General features: G+C 49.7%; 1 non-coding gene across 1 annotated transcript; it reads right to left on the bottom strand.

Moving 5' to 3' along the window:
• Window positions 1-3,214: 3,214 nt before the first annotated feature.
• Window positions 3,215-3,353, bottom strand: LOC111727974. Its single transcript, XR_002775395.1, has one exon. It is a non-coding gene; the product is annotated as a U4 spliceosomal RNA (small nuclear RNA).
• Between the last annotated feature and the right edge of the window lie 3,599 nt (window positions 3,354-6,952).

The following is a 6,952-nucleotide window of genomic DNA, read 5'->3' as shown; positions in this document are numbered from 1 at the left end:
GTGCTGGGGTTCTGAAACTATCTGCTATCTGAATTTCAGAATCTCTTGGCATGTCTGGAAAGTTCTCTTTCATAATTTCATGAAGAGCCTCAGTGTTTTGTGAAGCAACTTCATCACCTTCAGGGATTCCTATAAGGCGAATATTAGTTTTCTTCAAATTATCCAAGAGCTCTCTGAGAGTGAGATCCATTTTTGCTCTCCATTTCTTTTGATCTTTGCATTCCTTGGCTTCTTCAAAAGCTTTGTCTTCAGAATCAGAGATCCTTTCTTCAGCGTGTTCCATTCTGTTATGGAGGGATTCCACCATATCTTTCAGATCCTTGAGGGCTGCAACCTCTTGTTTCAGTGTTTCAAAATCTTTGATCATTTTATCTTTGAAATTGTTGAGTTCTTGATACATCTTTTGAATGATTTCTTGAGATATCTTTTGAATAATTTCTTGAGAAATGTTTTGAATAATTTCTTGAGAAGTCTTTTGAATAATTTCTTGAACTTCTACTTCCTTCTTTTCTTCCATTCTGTTAATCTTATTTGCTATCCACGTTCTGAATTCGATTTGTGACATTTCAGCCATTTGCTTGTGTATGGGGTCTTCAATTACGTCTGCCCCATTTTTCCTTGGGGGAGTTGATCTATTCTTTTATTCTAGTTGCTAGAGTTTTTCCGCTGATTCCGCCCCATTCTGAGTTTACCTTGTTTGGAGGCCTTATGGGAACTGTTCAGTTGGTGGCTTCTTCTGGTTGCCCAAAGAGACAGGCAGAGCATGTCTGTTGTCTACTCCCAGTTCTCTGGTGCTTGGGAAACTGGGGTGCAGTGGAATGGCAGCAGCTGCACGGGAGTGTGCATGGCCGGATTAGACCTTGTTCAGCCTACTGGGGCAACCAGGGGGCAGGAGATCGGTAGTAGATGGATCAGTCCTAGTTCAGTACCCTGGAGCAGCCAGTGGGTGGGGGAATGGCAGTGGTAGTGTAGGGTACGCGAGCGACCAGATCAGTCTTAGTTCGGCCCCACCAGAGTAGCTGGGGGGAGTGGAAGACCCCTTCACCGTGGTCTGTTGGACGCATGTGGCACTAGCAAACTGATCTATTCCCTCCCAGCATGGGAGCCTGGAGTGGTGAACTCCTCCACCTCTGTCTGTGGGATGCACTTGGCTCTAACATACAGTTCTGGTCCCACCCAGAGCGGAAGACTTCTCCACCACCTCCTGTAGGGCGCGCGTGGCTCTAGCAAGCAGTTCTGGGCCCACCCAGCACAGGTGCCTGGAGCAGGGAACTCCTCTGCTGGCCCCTGTGGGGTGTGCATGTCTCTAGAAAGCTGTTTGGGGTCTACCTGGAATGGAGGACTCCTCTGCCACTGCCTGCAGGACACGCATGGCACTAGCAAGCAGTTCTAGGCCCACCCAGAGCCCTGGAGCAGGGATCTCCTCAGCTGCCCGTGGGGTGTGCGGCTCTAGCAAGCAGTTCTGGGTCCTCCCAGAGTGGGGGACTCCTCTGCCATCGCCTGCAGGGTGCGCAAGGCTCTAACAAGTAGTTCTGTGCCTGCCCGGAGCAGGGGAAGTCCTCTGCAGCCACCCGCAGCCCTCAGGAGGTGTGCGGCTCTAGCAAGCAGTTCTGCGCCTGCCCAGATCCCTGGAATAGGCATCTACTCTGCCGCCTGTAGGGTGCATGGCTCTAGAAAGCAGTTCTGGGCCCTCCCAGAGTCGGGGACTCATCCACTGCCACCCGCAGGGGTGTGCAAGGCTCTAGCAAGTGGTTCTGCACCTGCTCAGTGCAGGGGAAGTCCTCTGTGGCCACCCACGGCACGCAGGAGGTGTGCGGCTCTAGCAAGCAGTTCTGCGCCCACCCAGAGCCCTGGAGCAGGGATCCACTCTGCTGCCCGTGGGGTGCGCGGCTCTAGAAAGCAGTTTTGGGCCCTCCCAGAGTGAGGAACTCATCTGCCGTTACCCGCAGGGGTGCACAAGGCTCTAGCAATTGGTTCTGTGGCTACCCGTAGCAGGGCAAGTACTCTGTGGCCACCTGCCGTCTGCAGGAGGTGTGCAGCTCTAGCACCCAGTTCTGCACCCACCCAGAACCCTGGAGCAGGGATCTACTCTGCCGCCAGAGTAGCAAGTACTCCTGTGGCTGCCCAGAGCAGGGAAACTTCTCCAGCCACCCGCCACCCGCAGGAGGATTACGACTCTAGCAATGGTTCTGGACCTGCCCAGAGCCCTGGACCCGGGCTCTCCTCAGCCACCCGTGGGGTGCGTGGCTCTAGCAAGCAATTCTGGGTCCTCCCAGAGTGGGGGACTCATCCGCTGCCACCCAAGGGGGTGCGCAAGGCTCTAGCAAGTACTTCTGTGGCTTCCTGGAGCAGGGGAACTCCTCTTCAGCCACCTGCCTCCCAAGGGAGGCTTGTGGCTCTAGCAAGTGGTTCTGGACCTGCCCAGAGCCCTGGAGCGGGGGTCTTCTCTGTTGCCTGTGGGGTGAGCGGCTCTAGCAAGCAGTTCTGGGTCCTCTCAGAGTGGGGGACTTGTCTGCTGCCACCTGCGGGGGTGCGGAAGGCTCTACCAAGTCGTTCTGTGCCTTCCCGGCACAGGGGACTTCTCTGCAGCCACCGGCCACCCGCAGGAGGCCGGCGGCTCTAGCAAGCATTTCTGGGGCCGGCTTTGTACCTGTATTTTGTGTTCTTAAATGATCTTCCTTGGATTTACAGCTTGCCGAACTTCTTTCTGGGCTCAGCTCCCCATCTTTGGCTTCATATATTATGATTCCAACCAGTTTTTCTTTCTTTGCTCAGGAGCCTCTGACCAGGGTTGCTACCAGTTGATCATCTTCCCAGAATCCCCAAATCAGGACTTTTTTAAAACGCCATGGGACATGGGAAAAATTGTTAAAAATCGGGACTGTCCTGCCAAAAGTGGGATGTCTGGTTACCTTAGGATGCCACAGTACTCAACCCAGGGTGCAAATGGACTTATCTCACAAAAATAAAAAATGAATAAATAAATAAATAAATTTTTTTTGAAAGTGAACAAAACACTTAAAGTACCTATTAGGACAGAGCTAATGACTTTTCTCAAGGTTCATATTAAACTTTGAAGGAAAGATTTAAATATGATTTAAATGACTCCAGCACCATGTAGGGAAAAACAGGACACATGGACGTAACAATAAGGGAGTTGGCTGTTTATAGTGACTGTCGTACATTTTCCTATGTCTCCTCTTTTTTTTTCCAGTCTCTGTAGAGACCGCCAAAAATTGCCAGTGCCAACTATATTGCAAGTCGTCACTGCAGGGTATTGGGAAAAGTTTTCAATTAGCATTAATTGCACCTTGGATAAACCTCACTGGCTACAATACTGCCACCACAGAGCTCCTATGTCTACTCTTAAGAAACTTTCTTTTACCAGACTCAGTACTTCTCCTGTCCTAACCTTTCCTTGCTCCCGCCACCTCCAGAAAATGTTCCTTTTCTTTTCTTTTATGAGAGAGGGTATCTCACTCTGTTGCCCTGGATAGAGTGCTGTGGTGTCATCATAGCTCACAGGACTCTCAGACTCTTGGGCTCCAGCAATCCTCTTGGCTCAGCCTCCCAAGTAGCTATAGGCCTCCACCACAACACTCAACTAGTTTTTCTATTTTTAGTAGATGGGGTCTTGCTTTTACTCGGGCTGGTCTCCAGCTCCTGAGCTCAAGGGATCCTCCTGTCTCAGCCTCCCAGAGTGCTGGGATTATGGGCTTGAGCTACCGCACCCAGCCCACAAAATGCTCTTCAACAAAAATTAATTTGTATGCCTGATCCAGTAATACATGTGTTCCTTTGAACATGGTATTTCCCCAAAGCAGTTATCTAATAGCAAAACTTCATCTCACCCCTTCAAATACACATGTGCCATTAAATGAGAACTTGAATTTCCCTTTAGTTTTGTTTTTATTATTAATATAAACATTTAGGTAAGAATTCTTCAAAGTGAATTTAGGCAATGAAATAGACAAGCTATATGAAATAGTGAACATTCTGACAGACTGGGCTCTCCAAGTGTTTCTTTGTCTTTCACACTCATTTACTTTACTTTTTCTCATGCAGGTTTGCCTCAGTGACAGTGAAAACACAGCACTCCAGTGCTACTGGACCAACGCAGCCCTACGAGGACGTGCGTCCACATGGATGCATTTGCAGAGGAGAGCTATGTTAGCTACACAGCGGTGGATCTGACCAAAAGAGCCTTTTGAAATGGATTTCCCTTTAGGACCTGCAGCATTCTTCCAAAGGTACTAACGATCTTGTACGTCTGCATGAGATGTCACCGTTTAGTCATAAATGCAGGGGTGATAAGAAGTTTACCTTCTCTAGACGGAAACACGTGGTCCTGTTGTGCTGTCCCCATGCTATTGGCACAGGGGCCCCTTTACATCATCAATGTAAAGACTGGAACTATGTGTCTGTGATGCCCTGTACACTTCAGCAGCTACAGCACCAGAGATTGGTAGGCCCCTGGGCAGTGCAGTCAGGGTGGGCTGGCCATGGTACATTGCTCAGGAGACAGAGCATTTGCTGTTTCTATCTCTCATGGGAGGGACACCACGATGAACACACTGGTCCAAAAGTCTCCATGGACATCAGTGTGTGCTAGCTTTGAAGGAATTCAGTAAGATCTGGCATGTGGATGAACATGTCAGCAGCAGCACTCATAAGGAATTTGGCATGTGGACAAAGGTAACTGCCAACCTGACCTGCAGAGTGGTTTAAGATTGTGGGCCAGGCATGGGGGTACATGCAATCTTCGAGCTCTAGGAATCAAGATGAGTGGATCCCTTGAGCTCACGAGGCCAACACCAGCCTGAGCCAGAGTGAGACGCCATCTCTACTAAAAATAGTAAAACTATCCTGGTGTTGTGGCAGGCACCTGTAGTCCCAGCTACCTGGGAAGCTGAGACAAGACTCTTCACTTAAGTTCAAGAGTTTGAGGTTGCTGTGAACTGTGATGCCATGGCACTTTACCCAGGGTGACATAGTGAGATTCTGGCACATTTCTTATTTAAATAAATAAATAAATAAATAAATGTATAAAGAATCACGAAGTCTGGCTAAACAACATCTTGGTACATCTGATCTTCCCACACCATTTTTCTTTGCAGTTCAGAGTTCTGAAGGCAAGTAGCGTTTTGCTGTTGGCATTATGTTGAGACTGGAGGTATTTTGCATGGCCCACGTTTTCCTTTCCTTCTTTCTCTCTTTTTTTATTTCTGTTTAATGTGAGGGTACAAACAACTAGGTTACAATATTTGCCTGTGTTAGGTAGAGTCCCTCTTGTAGCTGTGGCCCGTGCCCAGGTGTGCCATGTACCTCTACAGTGTGCCGTTAAGTGGGAGCTCACCACTCCCCTCTCCTCCCCACTCCCCTCTCCTCCCCACTCCCCTCTCCTCCCAACTCCCCTCCCTCATTCTTATCCCCTGCCCCAGCTGTAACTGAACTGAGTTTTTCTCTCCTGTGGGTGTGTCTCAGACCATCTGCTGGCCTCACACGAGTACTGAGTATGTTGGATATGCCCGTGTTTTTCTAACTGCAGAATGTCGATCGCAGTTCTCAGGGGCGCTCTATACAGTCAGTAAGAGGAGGGTGCCTTGTCTGGACACTTGTCCTCCTGGTTAATGAAGTGTGGTGGTGAGCCCCAGCTGAGTGGTGCTGAGTGCACAGCGTATCATCCACAAAGTTACAGGTCCTCGAGAGGTGTCTAGGAGTAGGACTGCATGAGGCTGACCATATGATCACTGGTCAGGTCCCCCCAAAATAGGCTCAGTATCAAACAAGTGGCAAATGGCTGAATAAACTGCCATCTTTTGACTTTTCTGCCTCTAACAAACATTCTTGTACCTATTTGGGTCAGTGTTTATTTAGGATCATTTGTAAATAGGCACTTGCTTCTTGGAGTCCATAGAATGTTGCATTTTGTAGAACAGATGCCCATCTTACTGCCTGTTGGTCATTAAAAATGGAAAGCAGGGCAGCACCCGTGACTCAATGAGTACGGTGCCAGCCCCTTGAACCTACTGAGGGTGGCAGGTTCAAACCTGGCCCCGGCCAAACTGCAACAAAAAAATAGCCAGGCGTTGTGGTGGGTGCCTGTAGTCCCAGCTACTCGGGAGGCTGAGGCAAGAGAATGGCCTAAGTCCAAGAGTTGGAGGTTGCTGTGAGCAGTGTGAGACTGTCTCTACAAAAAAAAAAAAAAGGAAAGCAATCTTCTTATTTCAGAAAATGTTTTCTTTTATATCACTTTTCTGAGATTGCCTAAGATTGGACACAGTGTGGAATGAAGATACTGATATATCCACCCTGCTGTCCTTCCTGAAGCTTGGTGAGTGGCCATGCATAGCTGTCTATGGCCACCCAGTGCCACCGTGCACAGGCCAGGGACTCTGGGGAGACATCAGACAGGCTTCCAGTGAGGTTCCCCCCAACCAAACAGTGAAGGTTCTAGTGCAGCCTGGCATCTGGGCCAAGTCCAGGCTCAGCTCTTTAAACGTCCAGATCTGAGGTCAGCTTTCCTTCCTGCTTTGGAACAAAAGTCAACAGCCTCAAGAACAAGACTTGGCAGCTTTAAATCTTGGACAAAGTCTGGGCAGCCAGTGCAGGACTCAAGCTCTCTTCCCCTTGAAGGCCCAGGCTCCTGGTTGAAGGCAGACAGCCGAGGGCAGGGGTGGGTACCACAGGCCTGCTGGAGCCTGGCGTATGTTCTCTGCTTCCCGTGGTGATGGAAGACCAGCTTTGTGACTGGGAGAGTCACACAGCATCCCTCTGTGATGCACACTGGGGCACACATTCAGCTCCACTGAGGCCTGCATGCAAGCCAGGGTCTGGCCTGCAGAGGAGGCCAGTCTACAGGCTTCCGGGCCTGCCATGGCACCTCAGACAGCATGGATGTACAGGTGACACGCACTCCAGTGGGGCAGCCTGGCTCTTGGTAGAGGCTCTT

The sequence above is a fragment of the Otolemur garnettii genome, unplaced genomic scaffold (assembly GCF_000181295.1).
Source record: "Otolemur garnettii isolate 467f Iridium unplaced genomic scaffold, OtoGar3 scaffold00134, whole genome shotgun sequence".
NCBI classification, from domain to species: domain Eukaryota; kingdom Metazoa; phylum Chordata; class Mammalia; order Primates; family Galagidae; genus Otolemur; species Otolemur garnettii.
Note: the sequence above shows the minus strand (reverse complement) of the source record. Positions and strands in the feature narration are given on the sequence as shown.